This window comes from Mytilus californianus, unplaced genomic scaffold, assembly GCF_021869535.1.
Source record: "Mytilus californianus isolate M0D057914Y unplaced genomic scaffold, xbMytCali1.0.p SCAF_6, whole genome shotgun sequence".
In the NCBI taxonomy this organism is placed as follows: domain Eukaryota; kingdom Metazoa; phylum Mollusca; class Bivalvia; order Mytilida; family Mytilidae; genus Mytilus; species Mytilus californianus.
The window spans coordinates 27,420,505-27,441,963 of record NW_026262712.1 but is presented as its reverse complement, the minus strand read 5'-3'; the positions used below and the strand labels follow the sequence as shown (position 1 = coordinate 27,441,963).

Here is a 21,459-nt window from a genome sequence, read left to right as displayed (position 1 = left end):
CAGCGCAGTACATACCAGAGACATTAAGTCTCTGTACATGCCAATCTTATTTTGCTTTGTAATTGTCAATGCTTTCTAGTCCCATCAAGCTGTAATCGTTCATGAAAACAAGACTTCAGTGTCCCATGACGTGAAATAAAGAACAAATTTGTCCCCCGCGTTGCACATATTCTATCTATCCAAGGTACAAGGGCAATAACTAAAATAAACACTTTTTATGCCCGCGCCGCAATGAGGGTGGGGGGGGGGGATAAGTTTTACCCTTGTCAGTCTGTATGTTATTACGTCCCAAAGTTGGTTTCCATTTTCTAACTTTAGTTTGCCTCAACCAAATATTATGAAGCATATACACAATACTTATTACCACAAAACAGAGATCAAGTTTGAATTTTGGTGGCGTCACTTTAACCGTTCCCGAGTTATGCCCGTTTTGCTTTAATTTGCTTTGTTTGATACTTTAGAAATGTTTAAAACCGAGAATCAGATCAGTTTAGAACTGTATAGTTTGCCTAAAATGACCTGGTTAACTGAAGAAATTTCTGAAAGTGACCATTTGATCTTAGGAGAACCCCTCTGGAGCCCTTTCTTTTCCTCTAATACATACCATATAATATGTTCGACTTTTCATGTTCTACTTTATTTTTTAAACTAACGCAGCAAAAGCAAATATCTCACCTTTTCTCCTATAATGTCAATTACTGCCCATTCTGTCAATCACTCTGTATCTTTAAAGGAGTTCGGGTTAAAGGGTCATCCCAACCATGCATAGTAAATAATATATACCGATTCGATTGGCCAATAACTGTTTTAACACATGACGCCACCAATTTACTTGTACATTTTGGAAATATGCGGACGATAAATCGCAATCCACGGCTCCAAGGAAAGTTTCTTGTAGCGGGGTAAAGACGCCTTTAATTATGTAGTAATAAAAGGTTGGTAAGTTTTAATTTATTAACTTTTTTAAATTTAGGCTTCTTCCTAAATTGTTACATTATTTGAAGAATTGCGATTTAATGGTAGATTTTTTTATCGTTTCTGTTAGATTTATTCTCAATAATTATATGAATTAGTAAAGATTAAAAATTTGACATATTGTGTAGACACCTATAACTATTTTTGAAAACTGTATGTTGCCCGCTAGATGTCTTTCGATGTTTTTTTCGTTTGATTGCTGTCTTATTAACCTACATCTCCTACAGTTTTAGTTCCGTTTTGGTGTACTTTCAAATAGGTGTATCAAAACTGAAAGGGTTATTGAGTATTGATTAATTGCTTTTCTTTCCCTCAATAATATGCGTAGAGAAAGATGAACCGAGGAGAGATATACCTAAATTTAGAAAGTTAAATAAACAGAAAAAAAGTTTCACTTTCCAATCTTTAACTCCCCAGTCCCCCCAATTTTTTTTCCTACTGTATCAATTTTTGAAGACATGTCCATCTAAACGAAGTCTGATTAATCTGCAACTAATCCGCCGCCCCTGTTTTGAAACACACTTGGACATGATCTTCTTTAAATTCGATCCAGAAATAGTCACTTAATAGGAATAAATATTCAACAAGTCGTAATAAATTCCATTGAGCACAAAAACTACCGGGTAATCCAAATCAGATTTCATTGATTTGGATATTCAAAAATGCATTTCTTTTTTGGCAGAAATAAATAAAATAGTTATTATCTGGCTTGACTTTGAAGCACTTATTTAAGATTTGCACTGTACACAAAATCAAATATTTTTTGTCCTAGTTTAAGGAATGAGAAACACTTTCTATTTCATATTTTGACACTAAAATCATCAAAATTGGTTTTTAGTCTCGCTACACTCGGTGATATTTTTTTAATTTTATGGAATTACACCCCTTACAAAATCCAGGATCCGCCCCTAAAGGTAAGAGTACTTTTGAACTGTGCAGTATATCCACGTGAGTATATCTGAGGTAGTTAATGCACACCTTAGATGTGCATTATCCAGATTGTAGCACAATAAGAACAAAGAGATTTTACCTATGTTATGTGTTAAGTGTTCTTATAAACACCATGACTTTATATGTTTTCTTTTGGTCTGTCCGTCCATCTGTCTATCCTTGTCACTTCAGTTTCAGTTTGAGATGTTTCTATTTTTGGTTTGTAATCTTATATTTATAAGTGAGATTTCAAGTTGAGTCTCTTGCTGTTGGTATTAAATTTGTGAGAGTTATTGCGCTAGGAAATTGAGAATTTTGCCAAAATTTCTTAATTTCTTACAAGTGATCAAGGACAATATATTGCCAGAGCACTACTATCAATAATAATATGGACCTTGACAAAAGCTAGAATGGGCTATTCCAAACCCCATGAAGTCCATCATCTGTTAGTAACTTTTCATGAATAATTATTATTTACCAGATTGAAAACTCTGAACAAAACCTGACCAAATGTTGTAGCAAAAGTAAAATAAAATTCAGCAGATATTTTAATTTCCCGTTAAGGTCCGAGTTTTGACAACAATATTTTTCATAATTTCTTTTTGAACATTATTTATATATAGAATTTTTTCGTTTCACAAAATCTAGAGTTGAAGGAAATCCATTGAAAAATAAAACAGTGATTTAATTTTGAATAAGTATGATCGTAGAATCTCAGGTCCTTTCATGTCTTCTTCTTCTTCTTTAGGTTTTCAGTAGTCCTTCATTGATCTGAAGATTATTTACTGTTTTGCGCAGTGTGGCCTTTATATTTCATTTCTCTGTTCAGGTCCTAGTTTTGGCATCAAAAAATTGTTTTAATTGGAACATTTTTTTTTTTATTCTTATTTGTTCCTGTTTATCTTTTAAATTATAATATTTAAATGACAGTCACATCTCCGAGAGATTGATATCGGAATTCATCCTGTGAAGGGGCGTTTCCAGGGACGCCATCATTCAATAGTTCGCCAAATGACGGCGTTTGGTTTAGAAATACCTCCGATTTTGAAGAACGTTGTAAACAAGTTCAAGGTAACGTAAAGTCCGTCCCGGTCGTTATATTGGTATATGTGTAACATACTGAATATTGCGATCGGGAACCAGTCTAGATTGCATATCACGCTAAAATGCAATGGACCAATAGGGTAAGGTTCGAGTGATTAAAACGTTAAAATACATTGATTTTTAAAAAAATAGTCAGTAATTAATTTAATCTTTTTGCAATAGGTAGTATGCATATATATGTGATAGGCTTTATAATTTACCGGTAGGTTTAAGTGATTGTTTCTAAATTTAGAAGACCGACCACGTAATAATTGCTTAAAAGGTAATTTAGGTGTCACAAAATACTGTATTTCCTGTTAAATGAATTTTTAACAACCCGGACGTAATGAATATTTGGATAATTGGTGTAGCTTGCCGCTCACACAGTCTATCAATAACCTGAACTAACCAATCCCCCCCCCCCTCCCCCTCCACCGTCGTCGGAATGAGTAACATTTATTTGTAAAAGGCTTGAAGCCGAGCTTTCTCCTTTTTCGTAACGAGTACAAATACATGTTATATTTTCCTCCAATGTACAATCTATGTTTTAGCCGACAATTTATAATTTACGCTTAAAAACATTTACCTTTATATTACCGACGTTACTTTTCAATAAAATTGACAAAGTTTTAACCGGAACTGCAAAGTAAACTGCAACGTAAACAATGATTTAAATGTATCCGTTCGCTTCCAATAGAAGCAGGATACAGGATACCTATGCGTATACTATTTTATATCTATATAGTAAAATGGTCGGCTGCAGGCCACAAGTCCTTCTTCCAGCACCCGAAAAAAAACACATTTGCTTCAGCCAACAAAGCAATGTTAAGTTTGAAACAAAGTCATGGACATTTGGTTTAAATTTTTTTATTCAAATATTCTTAATTTATCTTCCGGCATGTACATTTTTGGTTTGTATAAACGAATGTTAACGTCATAATCCAACTACGTTTGTTACGTCTAAACTTTCGCGGACCATCGAACTTTAGCGTATGGAGGCATTGCACTTTAGCGCAGACCATCGCACTTTAGCGTGACCATCGTACTTTAGCGTTCCCATCGCACTTTAGAGTCCTACATATTTACTGAGGGGAAATATGAGAACATAAAATTATATTATGTCGTATTTTAACCATTGCTAACGTTAACTTCATGATATAAAAAAAAATGTCTCTGCATTTGTATGTCGTATGGATATAATGTATTGGATGAATGCCAAAATAGGGAAGCATTTAGTTTATTCATTGGAAAGTACTCTTGAATTCATCTCAGAGACAATGTCAAAGTGCCAGATACATACGGATATATAGAATTAAGAAGGTCGTACCTGGTTTATGTTTATATGACTGTTTTCCTCTATATCTATTTAATATTCGTGTAGTTACAACTGTTACGTAATGATATATGCTGTTTTGCTCATCTTGCTGCTGTGTTGATATTGCTTCCTAATGCGTCATCAATGAAACAAAATGTATGCTTCGTTTGTCATGTGACTTTTCATTATTCCTTGAGAATTCGAACAGAACAAGTGTTAGATAGATATATAGATAGATAGATAGATAGATAGTTTATTTCCATAAAACCATGCAAGTACAAATGTTACAGAGAAGTAAAATTAAAACTCTTTTGAAGCGATTACAATTGATTTTGCAATGCGAACAGTTTTACCTGTGAAAAAGGTTACGAAGTTGCAAGGAAATGGAAAAAATCAGAGGAAATAATAAAATCAAAACTCCATACAATGTATTCGTTCACGTGACTGATTACTTACTCTCTTCAGAAAAAAAAGCATATGGCACCACTGTTTCGGATTTTGAAGCTCATAAAACATCTAATCCTCTGAATAATTCTGTTAAATTCATTCACAATCTAGGCTCTATTAATTTAGAGTTGGTCGTAAATTTATTTTATTTGGGAATGAGGGTAGAACTTTACGGAAAAAGGGGGTAAACTTGTATTACTATTAATACAGTATTATCATCATTACAGTTATCAATTTGATATTTATGTATTTTGAAATGAAATGTGCATGATGATATTTGATTTGTTTTATACACCATAAGACGTTCTCTGTTTAACTTTATATTCTAATACTTTGTTTATATAATATCTCTGTTGTAGATGTACACTGTATGTGGTTATATCAAAGATCTACTTGGTAGGAAGAGCAAATTAAACTTATTTCAGATGTAATCCTTGAAATGGTTTCATGCACATAAGGCCAACAATAACAAATCATAGTTGATAAAAAAAAATTCGATACTATGTGAATTTTCTTGATATAACTGTACAGCAACAGTTACTGCGCTTACCTCTTTTGTTGAAATGACCATAGCACATTAACAAAATGGCGGGATGTATAAATACTGAGCCACGCAAAAAGGGTTTTACCCAAAATGGACTACATATGGTCATAAACAATAGACAATTATTATACTTCCTGTAAGAATGTCCTTCTATAGTTTAATTACTCTATTTTTGCATAGTTTTTAAAAGAAATATATAGCGTTAACTGCACTATGCGAAAATAGTATGTCTTGCTGTTGCAATGGACTATTGATTTTAACGTCAATCATTGTTTGATTTCACGTGAAAAGGCGGAGCTTTGTTGCATTAACAGAGAAGTGGGCTGGACTTATTAGCCTGATCATATGTGCGCTTGAAATAACGATGTTATAAACCACTAATTAAAGTCGCTTAATGACTATACTGTCGTCTGCAAAAAAACAAAACAAGCAAGATGTCGCGGTTTGGTCAAGACGACCCTACAAAATTTAGAAAAGAGAACTTTAAGTCCAAGAAAACTGGTCAACAAACAAATTTTGCTGTTAAAGTTTTGTCAGATTTCATTGTTGAAAGAGGTATGGAAATTGACATTTTGGAAGCCACAAAAGATGAAATCGCAAATTTATTGCAAGATTTTTATGCCAACATCCGAAATAAAAGTCAAGAATATTACAAGAAAAACACTCTTCTAGCCATACGACAGAGCATAAATAGATATCTGAAGGAGAACGACAGGTTTTTTGACATAATAACCGACCCTGAATTTACCCGAGCGAACGACAATTTTACTTCCCTACTCAGGAAAACGAGAGAAGAGGGGAAAGGAACTGTCACCCACCATGAGGCTATCTCACTGGAGGATTTGAAAATGCTTTATAAACACCCACTAGTTTTTAACACGTCAACTCCTCAGGGCCTCCTAAATAAAACTATATTCGAGACAATCTTATATTTCTGCAGAAGGGGTCAAGAAAATCTCTCACAATTGAAGGTTGATGAATTTAAAGTTGACTCGGATCAAAAAGGGCAGATGTATGTCCGTAAACTTACAACAGAACTAACAAACTACCACCAAGGTACTACAAATGAGACGGAGGGTACAGGGGGAATGATGTATGCTACTGGCACAGATAGATGTCCTGTTAAGTCTTTTGTTAAATATCTAAAGAAACACAATAATGCAAGTAACAGATTATTCTTGCACCCAAAGAATTCATACAGTGAACAAGATGATATGTGGTTCAGGAACGAACCCATTGGACAAAACACCATAAAAGTGTTTATGAAGAATTTGTCAAAGTCAGCAAAACTATCTAGAGAATACACCAACCACTGTATCCGGTCAACATGCTGGACTATAGTGGCTTCCCGTCACATCAAGACTATCAGTGGACACAGAAATGAGGCATCTTTATCAAGCTATTGTTATGATAATTCAGGTAAATGCTACACAAATATTTAATATTCATTGTGCAATTGCTCAAATTTGAATACAGTTAAAAGATATATCTATATATCTTACGCAGTACATCATGTGTACATATAATAACAAAAATATACATTGAATTACGACAATATTGTAAGAATATTTCTGCTTTCAATATCATAATTGAGTTTATCCAAAATTTTAATGTAAAATCTCAAAACGGTATTGGGTTAAATGTGTGAAATGACTGAGTACAATATTTATATATTCTTTATTCTAATGACTATTGTACATTTCTTTATTTTATTGTGCATGTTTATAAATTAATTTTACTGTCTGTCAATCATTTTCTGAACTCATATAAATGTTTTCATTGTTTTTTTATAAATACATTTCAGATAAACAGAAAAAGAGTATGTCTGATGCATTAAGTAAATGTACCTATGGAACATTACAACAGACAGAAAGTAGGAGTGTAACTAGTAAGTATAATCATGTAAACTATCAAAATAATCAAAGAAATGCAAAGAAAAAATGACCTAGGAGAAATGCATGTATTTATTTGTTTTGTTGGTACCATGAAATATAGCACACTACATTGTAGCATTGACTCCCATCAAATATTATAGCACAATAAAATCACATCGATAATTGTATTCTAATATTTGCCACTAAACTTGGTTTGTACTGTTTCAAGATAAGACAACTGTTCATATGGCTCCTTTTGTACATATAGTCTGTATATAATATATAAATAGTTCTCCTTACATGCAAGATAGTGCAAAAGCAAACTGAATTCTTTATATTACAGTTAGTTTGTCCCAGGAAAAGACTGTTTCTACCTTCACATCGGATGAGAATGAACAGCCAATACCACTACCAGTAATAGAGACTGTTTCTGCTGTTAGAAATAGTAAGAGGCAAGGTATTTTCTCCTTTTTATTTTTGTATTCAGGTACTATTGAAATAGTATTAACTATTCAACATATATTTTGGGTCAACAACATGAAATAAATGACAAAATGTTTGTCACATAGTCTTCAACAATGAGATCTTCCTTAAAGTCACTCTCCTACATGTCCCGTTACATATAATGGAGTTCATGAACAAAATGGCATTCAGGTGAATTAATTACATATTTAACACATGTAAATACATTTATGTCTCAACATTCTTCAATACATTTAAAAATGAAAGTACGCTTTTACTTGTTTTTGATAGTACAAATGATGTACCGCTATATGTGTAAATATGGCCAAAAACTATTTATGCAACTTTTTTTTATATTCAACTAGAATAATTTGTTATCTAATAGTATTGGTACTTTGTTCACACTCAAAAGCTGATTTTGTTTAAATATATCAGTTGAAACTGCACCATATAATCCAGATATCATTGACTTTCTGGGACTACCTGATGATGTTTTGGTGGACTATTGCCAATCAGTGGAGAATTCTGACCACCAAATAAGTGCCCCAAAGCAAATGAAGATGATGCAATTGATTAATATTTCAAATTGTACTGTTAATATCAATTATTACAATAATTGAATTTGAACAATAATGGAAAATACATTGTAGTAGATATTATTTGAATTATGCGGACATTTAAGAGACTTTAAAATACCGTAGTTTCTGTTCAAACTTTATTTTATATTTGTTTACATATGTTTACTGCTATTGAAACCAAAATAGTCATTTGTTACAGATAAATTGTAATAAATGAAATTTACTGTTAATATTACTTGTTTTTTTTTTTAAGTTATAGAGTACTGTGGAGAAGGTTAATAAATGAAATGGAAGAGGTTTGGAGTACACCTTTTTGAGACAAATCCAAAATAATACAGGGTAACCAAATCTAGGACATAATGCTTTAATTGTACTTCTTCATCTTGAATTGAACATGAGTTTAAGCTTTCAACAATGAGCAAACCGCTGGAACCTTATAGCAAGTTTAACACAACTTCTAGCACCAGGCCAACCAGTATTCTATTGTATGTCAATAATGATTTATATTCAGATACAGAGTTAAAATCAATCATTTCACCTCAAAACATACTATTGAATCAATTCCTTTGTTAATCTTTCTAGCAGCTATGAAGACAAAGTCAAAGTCTCGTTAAGACAGCAAATATATGTTGATAAGGTTACATAAAAGGCATTTTTTTACATTGAAATACACTAAAGTCACTATTCAAAATAGTAAACAGTCAGTATAATAATGATATTAATGTTGTGTTTAACATTGACTATGGAAAATAGTAGCCAGGGTTTGAGAGAATAGTGCACTCCCCTTCGGGTCGTGCACTATTGTCTCTCACCCTGGCTACTATTTTCACATAGTCAATGTTAAACACAACATTATTATATAAATATTCAGCTCTCATCAGGCCAAGATATTCATTTACAAAATCCTGCCCCCCTTTTCCGCCCCAAAAAATTAAATGGTTGTCCCCTAATCAGCTGTATAGCTTCTGAGATCGAAACAGGAGATAAATGCTCGTGCAGGTTCGCATGTCACCCGTTAATTAGCCTCGTACAAATATTATAACTGATATTTATGCACTTTCTATCCCACCTCTCTCTTGTTCCCTGTTCATTTTCTTTTTTTTGGGGGGGGGGGGGGGGGTGAGCACGCAATTGTGTTGTTGCGTCAATAGTAGTAGTCAATCACAGCTAGTTTTTTTTAAATGGATCAGTTGCAATATTTCCTGATATGACTGAAACTTACGAGTATATTATATGAGGGTCTGGATGGGGTCTTTCATTTCTTCCTTCTTTATTTTTTAACAATTTTTCTCTATTCTTTATTTATTTCTACCATTATTCTCTTTTCTTTATATTTATGCACCCCGTTATAATTTATCTTTTTGATTAGTGTTGCCTGTTCAAGTTTCTCTTTTCTTTATTTTGTTTGCCTGTTTTTATCTATTCTTTATTTTCTTTGCGTGTTTTCCTCTATTCTTTATCTTCTTTGCCTGTTTTTCTCTATTCTTTTTTTTTTGTTCGTCAGTTTTTCTCTATCTTTTTTTCATTTATTTTGCACTTTTTGCCAATTATTCTCTATTCTGTAAATTAAACCCATACCCACTGATATAGGAAGATTTTTTTACATAACTTAATATGAATTTTTTTGGGTGTCGTTGCTTTGACATTTATAAATATATGCCCCGCATCTCATCTCATTTACGTTTCTGGTTATTCTTAAAAAGAACAATGATAAAATCAACCTTGTTTAATACTTTAAAGTGATTTTAAATGTATAAATATATTAAATAGCTAGACCAACAATTGTTCAAACAAAATTGACCCTTAGTGTTTGATATAGTGACTACGTAAAATTCATTGTAAAAGCTCTTTGTTATTATTGCAAAAGCTTTGGGTCAAATTTGTAAAAATTCAAGTAACCTACTTTTCGCTGAGAGATTAAATATGTCATTATTTTGATAAAATCGAACAAGACGAAGAAAAATCGATTTCAATCAGATATATAAAACGTGAGCCGTTACGGTTGTATAATTTCAAAAGTTATGACGGTAATCCGCTTTACAATTATTTGATTGTTATAATTATACTTTCTCCGTACACCTTCCAGGGGGTCTCATTGGGGGTTCTGATCCTGGATCCCCCTTACTGTTTTGTCAGATTCCCGTATCCCGCTTACATTATGTCCCGCTAGACTTCATTTCCCGTTTTCACGGCACAATAATTTGACTTTCACGTGTCACGCTTACAAGCAATCGGCAATCCCGGGTCATGCTTAGATCCCAATGAGACCCACCTTACACGAGCAAATTTGATTAGGCCAAAGACTATAGGGTGGATTTTGTGCTGGCTCTTCAAGATGACATTTTTATCCACCTAGTTTTCGACATCTTACAATGTTTATACACTTACAACCCAACAAATATCGCTCTGCTGTAAATTTTCTCCAACAGCAAATGATTCTTGAACTTTGATGCCGACAATACTGCGGCGGTGGAGAAAGAAAAGTTTTCCACGGAACGCTATATCAAGGTTTAAGTCTTAGACTTATTTTTGCAGGGACGGATCAGGGATTTTTTGAAGGGAACACAATTTTTTGGACCATTTTATGCTTTTATTTGTTTCTACAAGTTTCAATTATATATTAAGTTTTTTGCATGCATATACCATAAAGACAGCAGAGTTTAAAAAGAACAAGAGGTTCCAAAGATCCTGAATAGCTTACCGGGTAAAAATATGACATTTTGGTAATTTGTTTTTTTCAATTATTGCAATCAGTTTAATATGTTTGCTCTTCTATAGATCTTATTTAGCGGCTTTTTTGTAGGTCTCTTATGATGATATTGTGACCGTTTACAGTTTATAATGGTCTGTAACAGTTTTTGAGATAAAAAAAAAAGTCATTGAGGCAACAATTCTAATACATGTAACTATGTTGATTATTTGACCAAGTTGATTTACATGCAGATCTTGTTTTGCTGATTGTTTTGCTTTTTAAAGATTCAATTTTACTCCCAATATTATTTGACAAAAATGTAAAAGATGGATAAAAGTCATCGTTCAGGGGAAATAACTTCTACATGGATTCGACAGTTAGTTTCAGCCTTTGATTGATTTGTAGATCTTATTGTGGTGAACAGTTTTTCTGTTTTACTGTTTCACACTAGCTATTGTCATAGTTTGTGCAAACACATACATTGAAAAGGAGTCGGTTGATAACTTCGGTAATGTTGACATATTTTATTGTCTTTGCTTTCAATAGTTTCTCTCTAACTATAATGATATCTGAAAAAAAAAATAAAATGAATAAAAAATCATCTTTCAATGGCAATAATTCCTGTAAGCGGGATAATGACAATTTCAGTTAAAAGTTTAAAGTTCAAAATTTCTCATAATTGGATTAATATCTCTATGTGTGTACTTTGATTGAGCTATCGTACTTGAAATAAGAGTTTAAATAGTTATAATAAAGTCTTTATGTATATCATAAATAATAATCGGTAGATACATATAGACATATGTGTTGCAGAACGGGTCAAGTCTATGAACTGTGTAAAGTATATAATTGTAAAACCTTCATCATTCCTCTGAAAATTAAGAAAACAACCCCAAAGAAGGCAAATATTGTAAATAAGGAAACAATTTTATTGAAGATAATAATTGTAAATTAGGAAAATACTTCATTGAAGCTAAATATTACTTTCAAATTTCACTAGATTATGCATGGCTCTACGAGTGCGTTCTCACAAGTCCTCAAGTCATCTTCTGTAATGTATGATCTACTTTTACTTAATAGATATTACAGCATTTCCTTGGTTACACATCAGATTCCGTAAGTACCAAGCTGTTTTAAGCTATGACAAATCGGGTCAAATTAATGGAAAAATACCAGAAATATATCATTTTGTGAATTTGTAATGTATACTGGTTGTTTGTCGATAATACACCAATAATATTGAATAAATGTGGTATTTTAATGCCAATACTTGTTACATTTCGCCGTTTGAGAATCTTTATGCATTTTGGGTAATATTTTTAAGCGTGTACATAAAAATTAACTGTTGTGATTGGCTGATAAAATCTGAAAAAGCCGAAATTCGGTCTGACAATGACGTAAAATATTTCCATTTTGAGGTTTGAAAAAATAATTCCTATGATTCTTCACATTTGATTTATATGAGATAACAAGCACTCAGCAACCATTCCTTTTATTTATGCAGGTAATACACGTGAGTTCTTAAGATAAATGAACCGAAAAAATGCTAAAAACTCCCATCTATTATGCATTTCTGTCGGTTTGCAAGACTTGTGAAATGAATGTTCACCAATTATACTGCATTTGAAAATGCCATCGATTATTCATTATCTAATTGAATATCAACTTGTTTTGAAAAAAAGTGTAAGTTAGTTTTGTCAATCATTTTAACTGGAAGATTGATCCACTTTGTATTGACTGTGTTTGTTAGACAGTTGTTTACTGAGATTGATAACAATTTTAAAACAACCGTCAATCAATTAGGGATGTCAAACACTTTTCAATCATTACAGTTACAATGAGCGGAGAATTGTCAGTGGTATTTTTATATGCATTGTAAAATGCCAAATTTGTTTTTACTGATATGTAGATGATATAGTTCTGGAACAGGATACAATAAAGCGAGAATATCAAGTGATAACTGTGAGGTACGCCAATTTGCAACAAGAAATAAATTGTCTTACAAAACTTTAAAAAAGATAATGTACATTTAAATGCCTTGCCATTTCCATGGTATTTTTTCCATTATTAATAAATTATTTTTTTAGAATACATGCACTACACGTGCATATCGTAAGGAAACAAACAATTGAACACATTTTTTTAGAAGTTTTATTTATCAATGGCTAAAGGAGCATTAATAAAGAATATAGAAAAAAATAAAATATCAAAACTGAATAAATTATGTCAAATTGAAGTTTTTGTTGTCCCTCTGCAAAGGCATATAGGAAATGCAAACTTGCTGAATATAAGAACCAACACTGAGCTTAAAATTAGCATATAGATTTCCAACATATTTAAATCTGCCAAACAAGACCTTACTCTTGGCAGTCTGTACTTTCACTAATATGTTTAATAGTGTACTTTAAAAGTGAGGCGAAAGATACGAAAAGGAATATTTATCAACAAGGTCTTGGTATCTTCTGATCAACATTTTTAGAAAAAGGACGAGACGTTAACACTGTGCAGGACAAATTTGCCATTCCAGAATTGGCAAATCTGACTTTGTCGGTTTACAAGATATCAAAAAAAAATTTTGCCCAGCAATAGATATTTAAAAAATTTTAAAAATCCCATATGTCCCAACTTGTCACTGTTGTCACTGTTGTCACTGCAGCTGATTAAAAGTACATTTTCCATGGAAATTTGAGAATTCCCATAGGAATATTATAATTTCCCATGGGAACATTTAAAGTTCCCAAGGGAAAAATGACTGTTCCAATGGGAAGTTTAGAGTTCCCATAGGAAATTTAAAGTTCCCATGGGAAAAGATGAATATAAAAAGTTCCCATGGGAATTAACTTTTCCCATGGGAACCATTTTTCTTCTCATGGGAACCATTTTTCTTCCCATGGGAACAATTTTTCTTCCGTTGGGAACAATTTTTCTTCCCATAGGAACAATTTTTCTTCCCATGGGAACATTTATTCTTCCCATGGGAACAATTTGTTTCTTCCTATGGGAACAATTTGTTTCTTCCCATGGGAACATATAATATTACAATAGGAACATTAATTTTCATTTGAATTTTCTTTCCAGAAAAATTACAATTTGTTGCAAATACTGGATTTAGGTTAAATTATTAAAATCAGCAGATTCTCTGCAAGAACTCAGTATGGTTTTGTATAGAATGGACTCATTCTGAACATGCATGAAATATTTGCGACTAAACAACACTCACTCGAGTTCTATTGAGAGTTGCACCTTCTAGAAACTCTTATTATCCAGTAAAATATGAAGCAATGAGAAGTAAGTTTAAAAAATAAGTTGTGTGTCTGTGTGTGTTTTGTGATTGACAAACATTTCCTGTGTAATATTTATTTTGTTTGCACCTTTACAGTCTTTTATTCCAATATAAATCACTTGTTCATTTTATGGATCTATTTCTTTAAATTAGAGATTGCAGAGGGCTTGATAATTGCATAAAGAAAAATGTTAATACTGAGGAACAATGATATCTTTCTGTCACCCAATATGAGAAACAGCTCCGACAATATTTTTCTACTTTTTCAACTTTCTGTTGATAAAAAAAGAAATTCAAAACCAAATACTTCTACGTAGCAAAATTTATTAGATACAATGTAATTCATTTGTTATACAATTATATAGTTACACATTAGTTTTCAAAATTATATTGTCCATCTCTCTAACTAATAATAGAAATAGTCAAATGTCTTCAAAAACTTTCATTTCTACTTGGATTTTATAACATCTTGATGTCTCGTCTACTGACAACTTTCTTCCGCCCATCAGAATACTTTACATAATAACCTGAAAAGGAGAACACTTCAAATAATATATGTAATAATTTAAGGAATTAAGTTAAAGAAAACAGAGTTACTGTTTAAACTAAAATATTGATAAATTCTCTAATATTCAATAATATTGTTTTAAATTTATTTATAATGTTTAATGGCAGATCTTGGGAGAAATTTTGTTTTCATTCATTTCGTAAAGAGATTTAGGATGATTTGAAGCTTTGCGTATCATACTGAATATTTTATTTAGTTGAAAAAGCTACGATGGATTATTATGTCTAATTTTCATATTTTGTTGTCTCATTGATGCATAAACCACCTATGCTTTTATTCACTTAATGCATATCAGCCATTTAAATGACATAAGTTCAACTTTTGCATCAATTAAATTTTAAATTATCTTTGTGTTTGATTGATGTTTTGTTTTTGTCAATGAAAACTTACCATTTTTTCTCTTGCTGATGATGACAGCATTGTAAAAACTGCCATCTGACCATCTTGTAGACATTTTTGTGCCAACTGCAAGTTCATCCTATAAAAAAAACCCAAGGCATTCAATTTCAAGACATTTTCAATTGTTTTTGACCATACTCAGAGGATAAAATTAACTTCTTATCAGACTGGCTTAAAAAGCATGATAAAACAGAATAAATGACTAGATTCACTCTTTTAAAATATTTAAAAAACAAAAAAGATGAAATGGTGTATCTGGTAGTTCAAAACCCATAGATTTCTGCCTTTCACAATTATAAAACAATTACAAAGTCATCAAATATGATATATTAATATTATTGTTAATTAACATACAAGTACAACAATATCCTATGCTTGTTTGAAAACAGTATTGTCATATGTAAGTGATAATGGTGCATTTTCAATCATAAATATTGTAAATTGATAAAGCAACAACTATAAGTCTAATCATGTTAAATTTCATACTTGTAACTGTTGAATTAAAAAACAATTACCTCATCCTTGTTACTGTCTGTATCATCATCTTCATTGGAAGCATTGGTCTGCTCTACCTGTTGAAATATAAATAAAAAACATAAGTTCTCAACATAATAAAATACATATTTGATATCGATAATAGATAAGACATGTACCAAATGGGTTTAGTTTTGCAATTCTTTTTTTTTGTATATATATTTGATATCGACAATTAATGTCTCTTCAGTGATGTTACTAATCTAAACGTTAATTGGAAGACCATATATTTTACCTCAATTTAGGATAGACTCTTGAATTTTGAATCGTCGAAATAGGATGAATGGATCATATAAACCCGAAAGGCAAATATAATACACCCAAACGAAAAAATATATACACAAGTTTAAATTAAAAACAACGTTCAAACCTATTATATATATGATCAATAAATATAATGGCTGTTCTTTTATGTTGATTTGATGTTAATAATGAGTTTAAAAGATATCTTTGTAAGATATTTTTGACAATTTTCTTTTTTTGGTAAACCTCTAATTCAATTAAGACCTTTAAATTTCATGGTAGCATGCTGATTTGTAAAATATTTTGAAGGTATTCTAAAGTGGTAAGCAAAAAAAAGTCACAAAACAAAAGGTCACAATTAATTTGTTTATAAGAAAGTTCTTGAAATAATTTCTTTAAGTTACATATATTGATTTTACAGTTTAGAAGATTGTCCATATAAGTCTATTTCAATTTACATTAATTTATTTTATTTCTCTTACAAGGATGCATTAAACTGTTACGCAAATTGTTTTTTCTTAAAAAAATGTTTTAAAAAATATAAGAGACTAACTAAAAAAAGACAATGTTTACCTCGCTCAATAAAGTTTTGAGTCTGTCATTTTCAGCTTTTAAGATCCCATTTTCTGCTTTCAGTGAGATGATTTCCTCCCCTTGCTGCTGCATTCTTAACAACATTGCTGTTATCTGCTTAATTGTTTAAGGTATCAATCTACTAGTTCATGGCTACTTTGCTTACTATATAAATTCACCAATTTAAGGCATTCAATGATATTTTGTCTTGGGTGTTTGTAGTAAAAGTTTAATGTTTCAAATATATTTGTACAAGTAGGAAGTTAAGCTTGCTATAAAACCTTGTTTAACCCTCATTTTTCTGTAGAAAATGTGCCTACAAATTCTTGAATATATATGGAAGTTGTATTTTTTCATTCGTTAGGTTGGTTGATATATTCCAGCGTTCCATTATGTCAAGTTTTATAACTTTTCTTTCTTAGAAGTTAGAATTCTGTATATTTATTAGTTTTTTTATTGTAGTTTGTGTAGAAAATTTTACCATACATCTAATAACATTTATAAGCCCACTGGTTCCCATGAGCTAGAAAGTACAAAAGCAGGTACTCCCAATTTGAGCTACAGGCAATATATGCCCTTTTATTTCAATTTCACACAACTTTTTATCATACCAAAAAAATAAGCTAGGATTAACAGTGATCACAGGTCCTTAAACTTTCATTTAATTCCAAAATTACCCCAAAACTTTTAAGAAAGACAAAAGTAAAAAAAACTAATATAAATGTTCTCCTCTATCAACTTTTTTTTAGAAGTTTTTTCTTAGAAATTAGAAAAATAATAATGTTTTTTTCTTTTTATTTGCGTTTAATATTTCTGTTTAGATGTAACTATACAATTAAAAGTAAACATACTCTAGTCTGTCTGCTCTCCTCTGTATCATTTTGCAGGCAATTTGTATTCTGTCAAATAAATAAATGTTTTAATATGCAGAAAAAGCAAGTAACTAATATTTTGATATTAATTGTGTACACTTATATAGGTGAAGATTTGAAAATAAAATCTGCAAGAGTTACGACAATCAATAACTAAATTGCTGGAAAGAAGGAAAATAACTTTAATATACACGTTTTAAATACAGTCAATTGTAAGGAGTATAATTGTTCCCCTCCAACCAATTAATACAATGATTCATAAACAAAACTCATTGTTGAAGGCCGTACGGTGACCTATAGTTGTTAATTCCTGTGTCAATTGGTCTCTTGTGGAGAGTTGTCTCATTGGCAATCATACCACATCTTCTTTTTTATAACATCAGCAGAGTCTTGATAATGACTTATGGCTGATCAATTACATCAGATGTTTACTTTTGCTATTTATTTTGACTTTCTTTTCAGCTTTATTTTATTGTCTAGTGGCCCTCAAAGATGTGTACCAACATCTCTGTTTACTTTTGTTTTTTATAAAAAAAAACTAAGTCAAATAATTATGTTTGTAAAACAAGACAGTTATCATAGTGTTAAACAGGTTTGAACTGTCCAGGGATCAAAACTATGACCTCTATTTGCACGCTATCAAGAGACGACAGAACAAGAACACGGAACAAGACACCACGTAAAGGCTTTGTGGTTATTTATTAAAAGAAACTTCAATCAGGTACTTATATAGGAAATGAGCAAGGCTAGTGGACAACTGTTACAAAATTTTCAGTGTGTCCACTATTTGAAATCTATTTATCTTTACCTTTAAACTCTTGCCTTTCTCCCTGTATTCTTTCATTGTAGTTGTGCCGTTCACCAACTGCTGTAGAGCAAAGCGCACAGGTCGCTCTTCTTTGAAGCCAACAAATGACTGGAACAGGCCTCCTGTCAGTTGAGTTGTCTTATACGAGGACCTCACCATCCCTTGGGTCATACTATCTTCTAGCTCGCTAACAATCTCAAAACACGACTGTGGCAGTGTGGCTACGTACAATCTCTCTCTGAAGGTCCCTCCAAACGTACCTTCCTATAAAAATATAAAGATAATTTTAAATTTGTTGGTCAATCTTAACCTTTTTTTATTGATTAAAATGATTACTTACTTTCTATAATATATATCATTTGAATCATTCATTTTTTTAACCCAAAAATAACTAAATACGTGTTGTTGTTTTCAAATTGACAAGTAAAAAAACCTGGTAGATTTCTGAAAACATCAGTTTTAATAAGTATTCATAGGTATTGCATTGCATGGATCAGATAATTATTATTTATTGATGCATGTATAAAGTGGAAAAATAGTAAAAAAGGTTTATACAGAGATATGAACAACAACTACAAACGAGGCCCGTTTCCTATAGAAAGATTCTTTTTCCCTATTTTTTATGTCCGAGAACCAAAATGCCTGTAAAGTGTATTGATATATTTTAAATTGTACTACAAGGTTCCATACTACAAAGGGAAGACTGGGATTTGGGGGGGGGGGGGGTGATTTTTTTATGCGGTTTCATATTATTTTTTTTTTTCAAAATTTTTCAAATTTTAAATATTTTCAAAAGTTTCAAGAAAAAATCTTCAAATGCACAGTATTGTGAAATAGATTTTTAAGATCTTTGACCACATTTATTTTGTGTCAGAAACCTTTATTATGTCAAAAATTAATCACAATCTGAATTCAGACAATTTCAAGCTTGAATATAGTGTTGAAATTTGACCAAACTGTTCAGGGTTTGACCTCTGCGGTCATATCAAGCTGTGCTCAGCAAAGCCTTTTATTTTATTATGTTTTATGTTCTTTGCCTTTTTATTTTAATGTTGGATAATTGTATATAGCTATTAATTTCACCAAATATCAATCTGTGTTATGACATACATGTGAAAATATTGCATCTAGTTAAGAGGTGTATGAAATGTTTCCTAAAATATCTTCTTTCCTATAAACATGACTTATTTAGCCAAGGAAGTGAGAAAAAAGTGTGTAAGTCTCCAGACTAGATTTGAATATTCATTAACTATATAAGAAATATTTAAATATCTTTTCATAAGACAACTGATTATCATTTTTTTGTTGTGAACGGTACTATCTTAACCTTGTTGAAAACAACAACAATATTTTCTAACAAAGCTTTTATGTTTATTTAGTTGATAAAGGATAGATATTCAGTAAAATACTGTTATTTGTAACTGGTTTTTTTTAGATCATAACATTTCATTCATATTATTTTGCTTAAGAAATAAATAATTTTATATTATTTTATGTATAATTCATGCTTCTGTAGAACAGTTTTTTGTTAGTTTATTTAGTAACGTTTGTTAGGTATACTAGGATAGATTAAACTAGGGCTGTTGTATGAACTTACTAAAAACCAAAAGAAAATGAAAGAATTTAAAGTTTTCTTTATCACTTAAATTGATGAGTAATCATATGATAAAATTTTATGTTTTTACAGTTACTATTTCTCACTTTATGATGACATCATGCTATTTCATTTGAACTCTTGTTATACTATTTTGTTGTAAAAATATCAGGTTATTTAAAGTAAGATTTTTCTGATAACTGTCAATACATGGCATATATCTAAGAGGTTATAAAGGTTTAATTATTGCAGTTAAAGAGAATATACTTAAGCCTTAGCAGGATGGAAAGCTGTAGGGCATAACCAATTTTCTAAACCTTATAAAACATCTCAGAAAAGTAGATTTGTTATATTCTTATACAAGACCTGTTAATTGTCACTTGCTTATGACCTTAGATATTTTATTGCTACATGTTTATTTTATGTTTTTTGTGATCATACATTTTACTTGATGGTGTTATTGTCAGTGAAAGATTAAACATTATAACAGAAGTGCCTTATTTGTTATATGAATTGTAATGTTTGCCTAATTGGAAATGATATTCAGCCTTCAACATTGAGCAAAACATATCAGCTATAAAAGGTCTGCATGAAAAAACATAAAAACATTCAAATGGAAAAACTTTGACCATGTGTGTAAGACATATGCAAAACTATATACTGTAAATTCAGAAATAATTGCTTGCATTTATAAGTGCTATTTTGTCATTTCAGACTAAAATGCGATTTTATTTTTTGCGATATTTAGAAAAATCCTTTTTAATTCATATAAAAAATTTCAAGATGCAAGTTTAAATTATTGTGATTATAACCCTGTCACAATTTTCGTAATAACAAAAACATGGCAATAATTTCTGAATTTACAGTAGTTTAATTTTTATTACTCAATATGCACTTTGAGACATAGTGGTTAATTTTCGATTAAACATGCCGAGAAAAAATCGTAATTATATCACTTCCCATGGGAAAAATGATCGTTCCCATGCAAAAAATTATTGTTACCATGGGAAAAAATATTGTTCCCATGGGAAAAATATTTTCCCATGGGAACGATCATTTTTCCCATGGGAAGTGATATAATAATTAAAAAAACATAAAAAGAAATTCCTCTCATTGCATGAATGAAGCAATTTCACAAAACTGACTAAGTTATCATGGGTTAAATATTTTTGTATCTAAATTGTAGAAATACATAATTGTGTGTTATACGATTTTTTTCTCATTGGAACAAACAATTTACTTATGTTCCCATGGGAAATTGTAGTTCCCATGGGAACTCTAAACTTCCCATGGGAAAAGTAATTTTTCCCTTGGGAACTTTAAATGTTCCCATGGGAATTCTCAAATTTTCCATGGGAAATGTACTAAAAACAGCTGCAGTGACAACAGTGACAACAGTGACAAGTTGGGACATATGGGATTTTTTAAATCTTTTAATAATCTATCGCTGGGCAAAATTTTTTTTTTTGATATCTTGTAAACCGACAAAGTCAGATTTGCCAATTCTGGAATGGCAAATTTGTCCCGCACAGTGTTCGTTCTTTGACATAACCCTGGTTCGTCAACTTTCTGCTCAGACACTGGTGGCGTTTTATAAAGTCTGTGTAGCAGCTGCAAGCTCTTGTATGCCGAATGAGTTGCCGGGAAATGTATATCCCATATGCAGGTGAAGTTGGTATATTGCT

At 31.2% G+C, this 21,459-nt stretch overlaps 1 long non-coding RNA gene across 1 annotated transcript; it reads right to left on the bottom strand.

The window, feature by feature from the left end:
• Nucleotides 1-14,487: 14,487 nt before the first annotated feature.
• On the bottom strand, nucleotides 14,488-16,036 carry LOC127706812 (uncharacterized). The gene is made up of 4 exons (XR_007984582.1): nucleotides 15,920-16,036; nucleotides 15,666-15,722; nucleotides 15,142-15,229; nucleotides 14,488-14,710 (listed from the first exon to the last, which is right to left on the bottom strand). It is a non-coding gene; the product is annotated as an uncharacterized LOC127706812 (long non-coding RNA).
• Nucleotides 16,037-21,459: the final 5,423 nt, after the last annotated feature.